Source organism: Gallus gallus, chromosome 9 (genome assembly GCF_016699485.2).
Source record: "Gallus gallus isolate bGalGal1 chromosome 9, bGalGal1.mat.broiler.GRCg7b, whole genome shotgun sequence".
NCBI lineage: Eukaryota > Metazoa > Chordata > Aves > Galliformes > Phasianidae > Gallus > Gallus gallus.
In genome coordinates, this window is record NC_052540.1 from 12,624,745 (window position 1) to 12,641,060 (window position 16,316).

Sequence of the window (16,316 nt, forward strand, 5' to 3'; positions counted from 1 at the left end):
AGCTCCCTGGGCAGACGGCAGTCCCGATTCACAGCAGATCCTGCCCTCCTGGACACCAGGACCCATTCCCCAGCTTTCTTCCTGAGAAATTCCCCTGTCCCTGCAGGCAGGGAGCAAACAATTCCCATCTCCCCATCCCAGCACAGGCTGCTGCATGGCTCTGCCCTGGGGAGGGCTCTGGGACAAGAGCCAGGGTACCTGGATCTCTTTCCAAGCTGACTCCTCTTGGCAGGCTCCTATCCTGCTGAACTGGGGAAATGCTGCCCTGGGAGCTGGGGGTGGCATTTTGGCAGCTGTGAAATGCCACCCATGTGGATGGGAATTCCCTTCCTGCCCCGATAACCATCACGATATCCGCAGTGCTGGTTGTGCTGGAGCAGCCGCACGTGTTAATGGGCACCAGATGGTGCATCCCCAGCTTTTCCCCTTGTCCCCAGCCTATTTGCAGGGCTTGAATCTCTATCACTGCCAATGCCAGCCAGACTCTGTGAGCCGCCTTATATCCTTCACTCCATGATGCTCTTTCCTTGGGACATGACCTGAATTCACTGGAGCGTGACTTTGCAGCCTGCTGGCCGTGCCAGGGCAGCCCTGCTCCGGCACAAGGCAGTGCCTTTTGCAAGACATAGCAGCCCCAGCTGGCAGCACGTCTGTGTTAACTCGTGTCCCTCCGAGAACCAGAAATAAACGCATGGAGGAGCATCTCTTGGTTGTTGTCCTCCCCGTGTGGGTGGAAGGTGTTGGCAGCAAAAGCCGATGTATTTATTTATAGGGATCCCACTGTGCTGCTGCCTGAGGCTGCTGTCACGGTGCCTGTGGGGCAGATCTGCTGGGGAGGTGGCTGCATGTCAAGCACCCCTTCCTGGAGACTGTTCATTGTGTCTCTGAGCTGTGAAGCTGTCCCAGAGGGCCATGTCCCAGGAGGACTTCCAGCACGCAGTGCGGTTTGCAGCCAGCTGTGAGCAGCTGGATCCACACTGCTGGGCTGGGAGGAGGCGGGCGGGAGTGTGGGGGGGAACTGCCCCCGGCGTGCCAGCGTGGCCCCATGTGCGGCACACAGCCCCTGCCCCGGGCCTGCCCTGGGTGACACAGCCTTCCCCTGGGCACTGAAATCCTCCTGCCCACAGCTCTGTGCTTCTCTGCAGCCATCAATCCTGCTTTCCAGCACACTTCCCTCTCCTTGCCATCAATCAGCCCAAGAAAGGAGGCTGAACTCACACTGCCCGCAGCTCCCGCTGCACCCACCCGCTGGTCCTCCTCTCTTATTTACGATGCTGTGAGTCAGCACAGGGGTGAGTTAGTGTGTGAGCTGCGCGTGGGCATAAAGCCGCGGCAGCAATTTTGTTTGAGCTTGGCACTGTCATGGAGAGAATAAGCCTATCTAACAAATATCTGCATGTGTGCATAATGGGAGTGCTGCACTCCCAAAATCAATATAAACCATTCAAGGTGACAGCAGGACTGAAACCAGCCCTTCGGCCATGCCGACATCAGGATGGCCACGTTGTGTGTAGGTCGGTGGCCCCATCTCCGTGCATGTGTGTGTATCCCCAAACGTGTGACATTGTGCTGCAGAACTGCTTTTCTTTTGGCAGCCGATGCCAGGAGAAAAAGGTGAGGATCCTTTACGTGCTGGTGCAGAACTGATGTGTTACTAATTACTGTAATAGAAATATTATCCCTCGGAGGATGTTGTTATTTTATAAACGAGGGATAATTGACAGCTTAATTACCTACATCAAGAGTTAATTGCTGAGCATAATGAATAAATACATTTGCAAGTACAATCTTTACTTTGCGCTGATTCCAGCAGTGAGAGGCAGTTTTTGATAAGTAATCTGGAGCGTCATATGGAGTGACACCCAGTCCAAACCCCGAAACATCCTGAAATCAGGCTCCAAGGGCACCGTCCTGCTGGGCAGTGAAGGGCGCTGTGCTCATCAGTCACCTTCAAAATGCTCTTGTGCTGCTGTAATGTGGGAACACAGCGAGAAGGCAGAAACCTCCTACAAGCAGCATTGAGAGCCAAGCGGCGAGCCCAGCCGTGGGGCAGCGCTCTGCTGGAGAATGCACTGAGAGCATGTAGGGATGCACCTGGGGGACATCCTGGCCACCCGCTGCCACCGCAGCCCAGCATGCTGCAGGCACCTGTGCTGTTGCTGAGCTGCTGCCCGCACGCAGCCTCATATCTTTATTGGAGGCTGTTAAAGGCAGACCTCCCAACAGCAATAACGCCACTACAAAGCGCTTCTAAGAAAAGGTACGTGGGAATAAGGGAGATGCAGAGATCCCAGCCAATTTCAGTACAATACGAGCCTGAAGTATCCTTATAAAGTTAACAAGTCGAATTTAAATGTATACAAGGCTCCGGAGCATACAGGAAACAGGATCAGCCAAACCATCAAAGGCACATCATTGTCTTGCAGGAGGGCCACTGAAAGGCACACGCCATAAAGAAGGTGTATTCAAGGGGCTGATAAGGTGATAAAGGCAGTGGAGAGGTGCCAGCAGAGTGGGCACGGATGCTCGCAGCGGGGATGTGGGTGTCCCGGCTCATTGTTACGGAGTGTGATTGTCCCGCTCCCTGTGCTATTGCCCTGCCATAAAACGCAAAGCAGCGACAGCAAGTGGGATTGCAAAGCAGCAATAGTGAGTGGGATCACAAAGGATCGCCGGGTGCAAAGCAGACGCAGAAAGAGAGTCTAGGAAATGTCCAACCACAGCCATTGGAAAAATCAAGGTCATTTCATGGCTGGTTTGTGAGAAGGAAGCAAAACCACACCAATCTGTTGACTCCAAAGAGGCTGCAGATCTGGAAGACGTGTTGCAGGACCTGGCATGCGAGAATTCAGGAAACAGAAGGGCTGTCAGAAATGATTTTTAAATGAAATGCAGTGTCCTAGCGAAACACATGCCTCACGCAGAAAACAAAACCAAAGTACAAAATGTGGCGTTGAGAGGCTGGCTGGCTGGAGTCTAAAGTGAGTAGAAGCCACGTGCACGCATCTGGGATCAGATTTTGGCCTGATTTTGAACTTTGTCTGCAGAGGCTGAGATGAGAGCGGAGAGTCCTGAGCAGTGTGGTGCTTCCCCAGAGGGAAACCCCTTGGGCTGAGGGTTGGAGAAGCTGAGAATGGCCATGTCCTGTCGACTCCAGCCTGGCCATAAGGCGGGCAGCGGTGTGAGCCTGCACATGGGCAGCTCTGGGCAGGGCGAGAGCTGAAGCGATGGTGGAGTGATGCCCAGGGTTTCCCGGAGAGGTGTTAGCGCCGAAGTATAGCCCTTATTAATTGGGGAGAGAGCAAAATCATGCTGGCAAAATGTTGTCAAATGCTTCAAATTAATGATTAATTCTAGATGGAGTGATAGTGTTTGATGTGGTCTTTGCTGGTTTAAACAGGAGGAGGGTGATTCATTCTAAAGGAATTTATAAAAACACAAGTATTTGCTCTTGGACAATAAATACTGGGGCAGATAAAAAGGGGGGATGAAGTGTTCGGCTCCACGATAGCAGCTCCGCTTGAGAAAACTTTTGACCTTCTCACGTCTTAAATCACAGCAGCTCCTCCAGGGTTGCCCTTGACGCCAATGGGAGAGGTGTCCCTGCGGCTGAGCTGGGGCAGCATCCGACTGCGGCTCACCCGGCACGTTCGGCGGTGCGGGCTCTGCCTGCCAGCCCAGCAATTCAAAGCGCAGCATCAGCAGTGGTGGCATGGTGACACGTGCCCTGTGCCACCCCACAGGCACCAGGGCAGGGAGCGCACGCTGCCATTCCCGTGGGAACGCACCGCAGCCCGGATAACCCCTGCACTGCGCTGGGGCTGTGCCAGGGACATGAAAGCGCACGGGGCCGCTGATAGCCGTGGCACAACGCCGGGCTCACTGGGGCGAGATGAGTCGTCTGCACTTCCAAGGCAGGCATGGCACACAGCATCACCTGCTGCTTCCCTCGGGGACACGCTCAGCCGCGTTGTGTTCCGATGGCTTCTTGAGAAAATTCCCCTTTTTCCCCCATGGAGCAGGGGCTGTGGGCACTGCTGTGGATGTCAGCGATGTGTTCACTGCCCGCTCCGTGCGCAGTGCCCTGTGCAGAACTCCTACAGCCCTCTGTGCCAGTCATGTTGGACGTGAGCACGGTGCCTGGTCCCAATTAACCCAGGGGCAGCAGGCACTGTCCAGTTGCACGGGAGTGCCGGAGAGAGGAGCAGCTTTCCTGGTGCAGGGCTGGAGCCGGGGTGAGGAGCTTCTAAAAAAAGCAGATGGTTTCTCTCCCTCCTTCCTCCTCCTTCCCCTACTTTCTTCTCTTTTTTTCCCTCCTGTGGAACAGACAGCCCAGCAGCACATTTTTCGCCATCAAAGCTTTGCTGAAGGGAATTCTCCACCACTGCTTCATTTCTTCCTGATGTTCACAGATCGTAAAGCAAACGGCCTCTGGAGGACAGCAGGGACAGCAGCCTCTTGGGGACAGAGCACTGAGCCCACACCTTTGGCACAGGGCAGCAGAAGCAGCTTGTGTTCTTGGGTGCTCAGTGTCAACCACAGCACAGTGGCGTGGGATGGGCAGAGAGTTGCACAGCTGCAGCCAGAGCCATGTATGGTGGGGATGGGCTGTGGGGATGCAAGGGAAGGGATGGTGAGGGATGTGCATTGCATGTGCCACGTCCCCATGGGCCCCTCAGTGCCATAGGCTCACACCTCACTGTGAGTGCATGACTCCTAGGCACAGCAGGGAGGGACAGCCAGACTTGTGTGTGGTTTGTGTTGTGTTTGTCACCTCGTACATCAGCCCATGCCCTGAGGAAGCTCCTCACCTAAGGACATGCCACCCAGTGCTCTGTGCCCGGGACGCTGAAGGGCGGCTGCCCCAGGCTGGGTGCGGGTGGCACAGAAGGGACAATGGAACAGTATCACCCTGTGGTGCTGGGATCAGAGCATAGAATCCATCCTTGTGTGCTGGGGGCTGCAGGAGCCACACCACAAGGCCCTACACGCACAGCTGCTTTGGAGGAAACATTGGCTGCCTGGCATCCTAAACAACATGGGGACCCTCAGCACCCCAGGGCCACCATACCCACGTGGGCACCCATCCCAGCCCCCAAACGCGGGGCTGATTTCAGGAGCGGAGTGCAGCCCAATGGGGCTGGAACAGCTCCACCAAAGAGCTTATGGCTTTCACGCCCCATCAGGCTGATGGATGGCTGCGGTCCCTTGGCGCTCAGCGCCTGCAAGGGTCACTTACAGCCATCACTTCAAGGAGTCCAGCCGACCGCCCGCAGCGCTGGGATAGAGCTTGGTTTCGGGTTCAGCTCTGGGAAGGGAAGGCCAAAGCACCGGGCTGTGTGCCGGGGGACAGGGTGAGAGGCCAGGGGACTGTCCGGGCCGTGCTCCGGGGCTGTGCTCACCCCTCAGGGCCGGGCTGGGATTTGCGGGATTATGCCGGAGGGATTACAATGGAGCAGACTTTCCCACAGACGCTCCCATCGCCGCTCTGAGAAAGCGTGTGAGCCAGCCGGGCCGCCCGCCTCGCAGGGCTGGGGGAGCTCAGGAACAGCGCACACGGTTTTTAATAATTAAGTAACTTTAATTGTCCTGGGAAAGCGGCTCTTGCCTTAGGGCACGCTGCGCAAACTCATAATTAATGTTACCAGGAGAGATTACGGGAGGGAGAACCGAGAAATGATTCGCTTTTGCTTTTTAAGCCTCCCTGCGCTCAGGCTGCATTATCCCCCAGTATAAAGCCCCGTTTGGCCGGGGGGGGCAGCTGGGCACTATGGGCACGTGGCCGGCACCCGAGGGCGGCGCTGCTGGGGGTGCCCAGCACTGCGGCTCCAGCCCCATCCCACTGCATGTGTGCAGCACGGGGCACATCCCCGAGTAAATCCCAAATCCTGGATTCCCTTTGGGGTGGGGGCGTGGATGGAGCAGTGCTGGGGGCACAAACCCTCCCTCTCGCCGGTGCTGTTTCACCCGCCCTAAACCAACACGGCGCTGGGCTGCAGCGGCTCTTTTCTTCCTTTTTTTTTTTTCCTTTCTTTTATTTTATTCAAAGCAAATGGCTGCGCTCACACAGGACGCAAGGTATTTTGCTCTATAGAAATCCTTTTTTCAGGCAACTATGTCAAGAATGTTTTCATACTTTGGGCTGGATGGGAAAAAAAAAAAAAAAAAAAAAAAAAAAAAAAGGGCTTAATCCCCCGAGATGGTTATTTCTCTGAAAACAGACATGCAAATGCTGGACTTGTCAAACCTTAAAATGTTTTCTTTATTCAGGGAATTACTGCCTGCCTGCTGAGCCCGGGTAATGCTGACAGGCTAAGCCCGGGGCCTTGGCAGCCGAGCATGCAGAGTGTGGGAAAGGGCGGCTGAGGCACGCGCCAGATAAGATCATACAATAAATGATACAGCCCCGCCGAGCGCACGGCCACTTTCATATGCAAACAGCTCCCGGTGCATGCACACGCGCGGCCGCGCCTCACCTGGTGGCTCCGGGCGGGCGGCGATGGGGCTGACCTGCAGACCCCGCTGTGGGGGTTGGGATGCGGGGGGAAGGGGGGAGATGGGGCTCACGGTCACGCCGAGGCTCCGTGAGAATGGGGAGTGGTCACTGAAGCGCGTTTCTGGGTCTTTCGGCCTCCGACCTGACAACGTGCCCCAAATGGTTCAAAAAGGGACAAAAGCGACCCCGAGCACATTGTGCTGTAATTGCATTGTTTGAAGGCAGCGTGCTGCTCCTGGCCTCCTTTTGGTGCACATGCCTGCGGCCGGGCGGCCCAGCGCCTAACTCTGCCCTTTGGCAGGGATCCACTCCTGTGCAGGAGCTGCCGTGGCCCTGCCGCTGTCCCACACGCGGCACTGTGTCTGTCACCAACGCAGCAGGCGGTGTCCCATGTCTCCAGGGGGAAAAACTCAGCACGGCACTTTCACATCCCAGATGTGGGTGCGTGGGGCCGTGCGCACATCAGAGCCACCTCCGTGGTCACAGTGTGCTGAGCTCCTGCAGCCCCGGGGTGCCCGGGGGGTGGATGGGAGCAGGGCTGGCTGGGGGCATCCCCGCCTCACTCCCAGCTTAGCATGGCGCATTCACACAGATAATCTGTTAAGGAAAAAAAACGAGCCAACAAGCTATCTATTCTTGTCTGTGCTATTTTCCCACGTCAAGAGCAGGCTGGGCTGAAAAATGTAGGTTTCCCCTTTCATCTTGCCTTGCAGAGCCCCCCAAACAAGATGCCTTTCTTTGCCAGTGCTCACTCAGGAGATCATGCCTCCTACGACAGGAAAAGCATTTCCCCTCCCCACGGGGACATTTTATTTTCAGCTTGTCCCAGTGAGGCCAAACCAATGGGGATGAGCAGCAGCATCCCCGTGCCCTGGTGCACAGCAGGGGACACGCAGCTGCTTTGGTGGTGGCAATGTCCATGATATTGGGTCTGGGCATCTCAGAGCTGTCTGCTCTTTCCATACAATTGCATTGGTCTAATAAAAGCAAGAAATATGTTTTTATGGGCTTTGTGGTCTGGCTTTCATTAATCCCGTTCTGTGCGGACTCGCTGGCTTGTTCTGCTCCAGTGAGTGGCAGCACTCCGGCTCCCCGGCTGCACGGCTCTGCCGCAACGCCTCTGTTGATCTATGGAAGTGGTTTCCAAAAAATAATATTTGGGATGGCCATGTAGTGGCTGAGTGCGGGAAGAGGGTGGGCTGGCAGGACTCGCACCGCACGGATCCGGCTATCTGGTTTCTTGTCAAAGCAAATATCTGAAGGGTTTTAGGCTGTGCTGCTTCCTGCGCTGCTTCAGAAGGATTGAAACTGTGGTCCCGTACATTGTGGTTTCCCCACCTGGGGACGGGGGCAGGAGGAAGGGTGAGGGTGGTCCTGGTGATGCTGAGCCCCGCCGAGCCCACAGCAGCCATCACAGTGCCTACGGCCACCGGAGAGCTGTTGGAAGAGCTGAAGGGCACACGGGGATGTGGCTTTCCTTCCACACATTTCAGAGGCAGGGCTGCCGGGAGGAACCGCAGGGAAATGGGGAGCAGACAGAGCAGCAGCTAATTGCAAGGAGCGGAAAAAACCTAGGTGAGATAAAAGGGAGCGTTTGCATTGTCTGCATTCCCCCAGACATCCCGGGCTCGCCTCCGGCTGTTTGGCAGAAAGCTCTTTGCAGCCTTAGAGGAGGTCATGGTTGGGCTGGAAGCAGGCACAGCCAGCAGGCAACGAGGAAGGCACTGAACCAGCTCCTCTATCTCGAGGACGAATGGGAGACACGTAACCATTGCTCGTGGTGCACCCACAGCCCCCACCTGCGGCTGCGGTTGCTCGCTGGGAATGAGCTCAGCAGCCTCCCTGGGGTTGGGAAATCGATGCTATCAGGAGGGAGGCATCGCTCCCGGCCGCTGGAAGGGTTAAGTGCTCGCACGAAGCCGCCCGGAGCTCCAAGGGCCGGGCTGGTGCCAAAGTCGGAACCTGCTAATCAGCAGCTCCCAGCGGCAGCCCTCCGTCTGCCTTGACTCCTCGCCAAGCACGGCCGAGCCTGCCGGCACAGGAATGTGTGAGAGCCATGTGTCACTCCTCCAGACTGTGGGAAAGTGCTGCTCCAGTGAACTCACAGCAGCTGCCCTGCCCCGGCCCGGCCGTGCGGCGGGAGGAACAGCAGCCGGGCTCACCGCCCTCCCCGATGTGTTTTCTCCCAGCGCTTCCGCACAGCCCCGCTGCCAGCCCCAGCCCTGCGGGTGGCACGGGACATCCGCACCCCCGGTGCCTGCGGCCCTGCTGGGCTCACAGGGACCAGGGCCCTGCGGGAGGGGTGGGGGCTGCAGCCCAGTTTGGTTTGAGAAAACACACTCTCCTTCTCACATCTTTTTCTTTTCTCTGGGTGTGGGGTGCTGACAGCAGGATCCCACAAGCCAAGAGCTGTCCCAGCACCGGCCGTGGCCACCCCACCGCCACCTGGCACTTGTACAAGAGCCTTCATCTTCAAAGCCTCGGGCAGACAATGGCTCCTTTCAGTGCCTGGAGCCGGCCCTGGTCAGCCCGGCTTGGGCTGAGCCGTGCGCTCAGCTGGGCTGCGATGTGGGCAGGAGAAGGGCAATGGGTGGGCAGAAAAAGAGCGATGGATGGGCAGGAGAAGGGTCGTGGGTGGGCAGGAGAAGGGTAATTGGTGGGCAGGAAAAGCATAATGGATATAGGCAGGAGAAGGATGATGGGTGGGCAGGAGAAGGGCAATGGGTCTGCAGCATCTCTGTTGCTCACCACCCACGGATACCAGTGCTGCAGGGGGGATTCTCCACAGCCCCCAAGACTGAACTCTCACTTGGGCAAGACCGAAGGGTACGGAGGGTGGGAGCAACGCTTCCCTCTGCCCTGAGGATTAATGGCCGGCAGAGGACCGGCAGAGCAGGGTTTGTGCTTGGCGGGAGGGCAGAAATGCAAAGCGCTGAAGCAGCACATTCGCCTTGTGCCCCCGCGTTTGCCGCCAGCCCTCGCCGGCTCCTCCTCGCCTCGCTGGCCCCAGCAGATCAGGCTCTGCAGACAAGCATCTATTTCTGCCCTCATTTTCATCTTGTTCCTTTAAGCCTGCCACGGGCTCTCGTTAAAGCTGCTTGCTGGGGACTCATTAACTTGGCAGGCTCAGTGAACTCAGATCAATTAAAATAAAGCTTCTTAGGTTCCCTGCCCTTTGCTGCAGTGCTTCCAGCTCTCCGTGAGCACGGCCGTGCAGAGAAGGGTGCGGACAGTGCTGAGGTCCCCGATCCCCGAGGTGTGTGGCCATCCCACTGCAGCTCAGTGCTGCTCAGCAATAGGTGCTGCCTGGTGCTTTGGCATCGGAGAGGCAGTCCGGCAGCTTCTGCTGGATTTCCTTTAGTGGAGGAATCAAGTTTAGGAGCTCAGGGTCAGAAGCGCCTGCTTGCCAGAAATGAACAAGGAAAGCAAGCAGCTCATGCAGCCCTCCTCTGATTTGAGGTTTGTTGCACTTTCCAAACACATCAGTCAAATTTTCAATGAGGATCAGCCAAGTCCTTCCAAGGTTTTGAGGCTCGGTTTCAAATGAGAGTTGGCCTTATGAACACTTTGCAGAAGTTGAGCTGCACTGGAAGAACCCCTCATCTCAGCGTGTGTGTGTGTAGGTGTACATGTAACTAAATGCTAACGACTGTGTTTACGTGCTGGGTGTATCTGCTGGGCATCATTTGTGGGATGCAAATGTGGGGAAAGCGAATTAGCTCTGCAGTCCCATGAGAAAGGGGATGAGGGCCGAGTGTTTGCATTTTTCAGGGAGAAGCCTGCAAGGAGCTGCAGGCTTGGAAATTAGGGGCGAGGAAATGGAAGCCTGGCCTCTCCCTCAATCTGAGCTGTGGCAGAAGCCAGCTGGGAGGCAGACAGCCTGGCTGGCAATGCACAAAAAATGCCAATGGGACTTGGAGCTCGGCCGGACTTGGGCAGCTCCTGTCCACCCACCTTGGATGGCTCTGGATAGCGTTTCTGCTCGCTGCCGATCCCTGCTTAGCGGGCACATTGCTGGGATGGCGGAGCTGCCCCGAGCCCCCAGACACCGGGCTCGAATTCATGGCACCTGCTGCCTCCAGAGGAGCTCAGCCAAGCGGTGCCTGGTTTGGTCCCAGCACTGGGGTCAGTCCCTGCACCACCACACACAGCATGGGGCTGCAGCTCAAGGAAGTGCGGGGCAGTGGGGCCACAGCTCGAAGCCTTTGCCCAGAGCCTGCCAGGGGATGGGAGGGGCAGAGGAAGGTTTTAATGAATTAGTCCTGGGCACTCTGGAGCATTTCCAGTTTGCAAATTACCACTGCTTTATTAGGCTTTAATTCATTCTGCTCCAGGGCATTGCTTGCAAAAGCCTTTACAAAGAGGAGGGGGGTGCAGTGTCTGGGGCTGCGTGTGCTCAGCAGCGTGCGACCCCATGGCTGCCTGTCCCGGTGGCCACTGGGCCTGCCCTGCTTCCACCTCTTTTCCTTGTCAGGCAGGAACAAAATGGGAGTAAAATGTTTCCCAAGGGGCAGTTGCCAAGGCAGTGACCTGTGCGGAGCTGCAAGTGCTGTCCTTTTAACTCTTTTTACCTCCTTCACCCATGCTAGGGCAGCAGTTGGGCCATCTGCGTGCACACAGGCAGCATTTGTCCCTTGGTCACACTTTCCCCATTCCCAGATGGAGCAAAGTCTTTGCTGTCTCTGGGTCAGCTGAGCCAGGGGCAGCCTGGGGCTGAAACTGAAGCCAGGGCAGCCACAGGGCCATGTGCACCTTCCCCTCCATGGACATTTTAATCCAGGTTGTGTTTCTCACAACAGGGCCAAGGATGAGCAGTGGGGCTGGCTGGCTGCACACCATACTGATGCTGGGGCATCCCAGGCTGTGCCCCACTGGGCCGTGCATTATGTCATAGGAGCTGCGAGGCGCGAGCGGGAGCTCATCCCAGTGCGTAATGGAAAGCACTTGTCCCTTGTAATGCTGTCTGGCCATAAAATGTCAGAGGGATGTAAAAGTTATAAATACATCGGGGAGCGCGTGAGCACAGCATTAACCCTGCACCAGGAGCTCTGCTTAACCCCAGGGGGTTGACCCCAGGGCAGCTGGAACGGAGCAAATGTCACAGGAGACACGGGCAGCAGCCCTGTCCGCAGAGAGGTCTGCCTTGAATGGAGCAGAGCTTGCTTGCTGTCGCGGTGAGGTGTGAGACATTCTGTCCGGGTACATACAGCCCTACATCTATACATGTCTGTAACAGTTGAAGCGGATCCCAGAGCCCTAAAGAACATTCCTGAGAAACCTCTTGCTTTTGCTGTGCCAAGACTGCAGGGCACGGCTTCAGTGTTCCCAAGGTATGGCCTAGGGATGAAACACAAACCCACGGCGTTCCTGCAGGAGAGCCCCACGGAAGGGCAGGACAGGGAGGAGAAGAGGACTGGGGAACAGGTGCAGGACCCGCGTCCACAAATACTCCGGTGGAAAGAGTGAGAGGAGCAGGGAGCAACGATGCAATAAATCTTTTAGAAGAAACAATAAGACCAGGACAGCTGGCACAGAAAGGAGCACGTTCCCTTGGCTACCGGAGGCTTCAGGAATGAAGAAATCGGGGAGGGTGAGGGACAACACATTGGCAGGGCAAGGGGAGAAAAGAGGAACCCGCTGGAACGCGAACACCGCTGTAATGAGTAACACCCGGCTTCAATGGGACGATGCTTTCCGCATGCACTGTGTTTTACGGCTACCATAAATAATGAAATCAGTATTTGTAAACTATCCTTTAAGGAATCCATCCTTTTCCAGAGATTTCAAAAGCATGTCATTTTCCATATTGTGAAGTTTGCCAGCTCGTCTATTTTTAGCGATTCTTACTCTACTGATGTGGTCAAGACGGTCCTTAAACAGAAGAGAGCGGCTGCGTGCCTCGAAGGTATAAACAGCCAGACATGTGCTGGGAAATGCTTCGGAGGTGAGCACGCCGGGCTGCCGACATCAAAGCTGTGGGCTGGTGGAGCAGCAGGGACGGGTCTGTGCACAGACTGGATCAACAGGCATGGGAAAACAGCTTGAAAGTGCCTGTTCTCAGAGATCTGAAGAGCCTTTCGTCTCATGGCCCAGGGAACGAGACAGATCCTGCAGAGAACTCCCAGCACTTCCATGGAAACCTTGATTTGGTCAACGTGACAATGAAAAAGAATATAATGAGGTGGTGTGTGAGGCTTGAGGCTCAAGGCTATGAGTGGAGATCCATCCCTTGAGTTGGGGATATGTCGCTAGGCTCAGAACGCGATGTCCTGTGTGCCCCACAGATGAGCTGGGCTGAGCTGATGGTTAGTTTGGGGCATAAAATCCCCTGGAGAATCTGAAGCTGCTCCTGGTGTGCCTCTGGCAGCTGGCAGCACCTCTACACCTGTCCTACCGCAGTGTTGCTGGGGCTCACATGGCTCCTCAGGTACCTCCGTCCCTCACTTACAGACTTTACTGCATTAGTATTTCAAGGACCATGTTCTGTCCTAAATAATACATCTCCATATTGCATGCATGCTTTTTTTTCCTATTTAAAGGCCACTGAGACATTGGCTGTAAATACGTGTGTACTCTTAAGAAGTTACTGACAAAACCACTGGGTCATGCCTTGCTGAAATCTCACTTTTAGACGATGAAGCCCCTACATATTTCATCTCATCTCATCTCATGCCTTGTACTCTCCCTTTCCAGGATCAGACTCTGCTGAAGGATGGTCCTCCTGAATTTCAGGTGTTGGAACTGCCTCCAGGCTTCCTGCTGCCATGCTGTGCCCCTTTCTCCCACCCTTGCCATACCATGGCCTCCCCGTGGCCTCACTCCACTGTGTCATATCCTTCCCCTGGTGCTGATTTTGGCATATCCTTGCTGCTTTCCCCCCTCCCTCCCCCTCCCTGCTCTGCTCCTGAGGGCTTGATCCAAGGCTCTGATCTGAGGCACCTCCCAGGTCCCCTCTGAGCCACAGCTTTCCTGCAGGGCTCCTGGGTTGACCTGATGACTTTTTGGCGGCCCGCAATAGGGTGACGTGTCCTGGCTGCACTGGGGCTGCTGTGCTCCAGCCCTTGGAGAAGCGAGCCCACACCTGGTGGGTGCCTGTCCCTGCACCCCCTGTCCCTGTGCTGCCTTTTTCAGGCCATGAGAGCCTGGTGGAGACTGGCCCTGTTGCAAGGCACACGCGGGCAGCAGGAGGGAAGCTCACAGCAATCCATAATCTTTGCAGCACTCTCGCGAGCAGCTGTCTGGCAAATGTCAAGCACTGTCTAGGGCTATTTTGGGCGCTTTATTTTTGTACAGGATGCTTTGAGCTGGGGGAAGGGCACAGAGAGCATTTTCTCATCTTAAAGAATACAACCCTCAGGAGGAAGGCTCAAGGACGCCCCTTGGTCACGCGGCCATAAACCATGGAGTGTCCCTGGGGCCAGCGGGACACAAAAGATGTCCTACAGGGTGGGGATATGGAAGCAGATCGTGCCACAGGCACGACCATGGTAAGCACTATCACTGCAGTGGGGTGCCCACCACCCCAGAGAGGCTCTGGGTGAGCCCTCAGCTCACCTTTGAGACATCAGTCTCTCCTGCTGGTGTCCCAGCAACCCAAGGTGAGTAACACAGCCATCAGGCATCCCTCCAAGGACTTGCACAACAACAGTCCCAACTCTGGGTGTTTCCCTTTGCTCTCCCATGGGCCTGATCCTCCCAGCCCAAAGGGCCCTTCAATGCCGCCAGTTTCAACACAGCAAGGACCCAGAGCCAAGGTCTTACACAAGGAGGAGCAGAGCACCCAGAGTTCTGCATGTGAAAGGTGATATGGAACGCTACTGGAACACCCAACACCAAAGCATTCCTGCTGAAAGAAGTGAGTGTTCTTCCAAGAGCTGAGGCAGGAAGTCATGGCTTGTCTTTGCGAGCTTCTCTTCTGCTGAGCCTGGAAGAGAGAGTGGTTCTCATTTCTAATAGCTGAGGGGTTCACTCCTGACCCCAACACAGTTCTACGAGAGGAAAAGTAGAGTGGAAGTAGGAGAAACAGCCCCTCAATGCCCAAGGTCAAGCTGCATGGGGCTCTGAGCACCTGATGGAGCTGTAGGTGTCCCTGTGCATTGCAGGGGAGTTGGACCAGGTGGCCCTTGAGGATCCCTTCCAACTCAAACAATTCTATGATTCTGACATTTATTGCTATGAAATGTTATTTAAAAAAATGCAATACTTATACCATGGCTACCCGTGGCCAACAGGTGAGCAGCTTTCATCAGCGCTTAGCAGCAACCAGGGCAGGGCTTTGCTGCAGCAGGAGCTGTGGCCAGGTGGAGTTTGGAGCAGGGAGCAAGCAGAGATGACTCAATCTGACATGTATTTGTCAAGAACGAACACGTCAGGCCAACCTCGTCCCCTCCAGCAGTGGAGCAGAGCAGTGCTAGGCGGCCTCGGGGCTCTGCCCGTGCCGGCAGCAGTGGTGCTGTGGGATGGGTGACAGCACTGAGGGTGACAGCACTGCGGGTGACAGCACTCAATGGCTCTCTGTGAGCAGCTCCCCGGCACTCTGATGAGCAGCCAGTGCCGGAGAACAGAGAACGCATTTATCACATTGGCATGCCACGAGGCTGCAGACAGAACAGGGATTGTGGCAGCAGGAGGGATGGGGTGAAAAGCCATCAGGAGGGGCTGGGGACAGGCTGGAGGGGAGCGGGGACAATGTGTGGCTGGGTATCCTCAGCAGAGCTGAACACGGAGGGGAAGGTGCCCCCAGGCCTGGCCAAGCCCAGGTGATGGGCGGCCACCGCTATGACAGCTGCCATTGCAAAGGCAATGTGTGCCCCCAGCCCCTGCACGCAGCAGGAGGATGCCGCGCGGATGTGGCACAGGGACAGATCTCACTCACAGACGCTGCAAAGCAGAAATGGAAAATCGTCTTTCCCGGTCTGCAGAACGAGCGTGCAAACAACCCCCAGATCCTGGTTTTTCCGTGCTCCAAGAAGAATGTAAACCTTTTGAAACAAAACCCAAACTTTTTTAGCAAAGTAAAAAAAAAAAAAAGAAATAAGAAAACTGAAAGCAGCCCAAACCGCTCATTTGTGGCGAAGCCCAGCAAGCCTCAAACCCAGCAGCAGTGCTGCCCTGGGAGAGGCACAGAGCCCAACACGGCCCTTCCCACGGGGATGGGGCTGCTGGCGTGCGGCCGCGCGTCCCCTGGGAGCACCGGCAGCGCGTGCGGCTGTGAGCGGCTGTTGGCCGCCCGCCACGCTGCCCTCCGCGTACGGTGGGCGGTGTATCAGGGGCTGCGGGCTGCGATAAAGTTTATGGAAATAAAAGGCGTCTCCAGCAGGCTGCAGCCAGAGCGGGCCCGGCTGCCTCTTTCCCACACTGATTAGGATCTGGGCAGGCTCCTGCGCTCCAGATCTCCGATGAAAGCAGCGCGGCCGGCAGCGCTTCCCTTCCCGGCCCCCGCTCGGGGCCAGAGGCAGCAAGAGGTCACCACGCGGCACACACGCAGTGCGCGCTCTGCAGAGCACGCTGCACGCCGTGCACCACGCCAAGCACACAGCATCACGCACACACAGCACCACGCAGCACGTTGTGCTCTACGCCATGCACGCGAGGCACCACGCACCACGCCGGGCACGCTAGGCACATCGCACACAGTTCCCCCCACTCTTCCAAGCCAACATCCACGGCCCTTCCCACTGGAGGAGCAGCACATGCCAGGGCAGGGCCGCTCTGTCCCCGCAGAGGTCTGTCCCTGCCTCATGCCGCCCTCCCAGCCTGGGACGCAGGGTGCGTTTCCGCCCATTGTTTGCTGGCGGTGGGGCTGCGGTTTCCTGCCGTT

General features: G+C 56.4%; 1 long non-coding RNA gene across 9 annotated transcripts in view; it reads right to left on the reverse strand.

The window, feature by feature from the left end:
* Nucleotides 1-6,241: 6,241 nt before the first annotated feature.
* The window catches only part of LOC101750501, a 53,901-nt gene continuing 43,826 nt past the window's right edge, over nucleotides 6,242-16,316 (reverse strand). For 8 of the 9 annotated variants that reach the window (XR_005862229.2, XR_005862224.2, XR_005862221.2 and 5 more), the window contains 2 exons: nucleotides 15,372-15,477; nucleotides 6,242-14,420 (listed from right to left, as the gene is read on the reverse strand). This is a non-coding gene — a long non-coding RNA (uncharacterized LOC101750501). Of the gene's footprint in view, nucleotides 15,478-16,316 lie in introns of all 9 variants that reach the window. The other variant, XR_006930835.1, reaches the window with a different exon arrangement.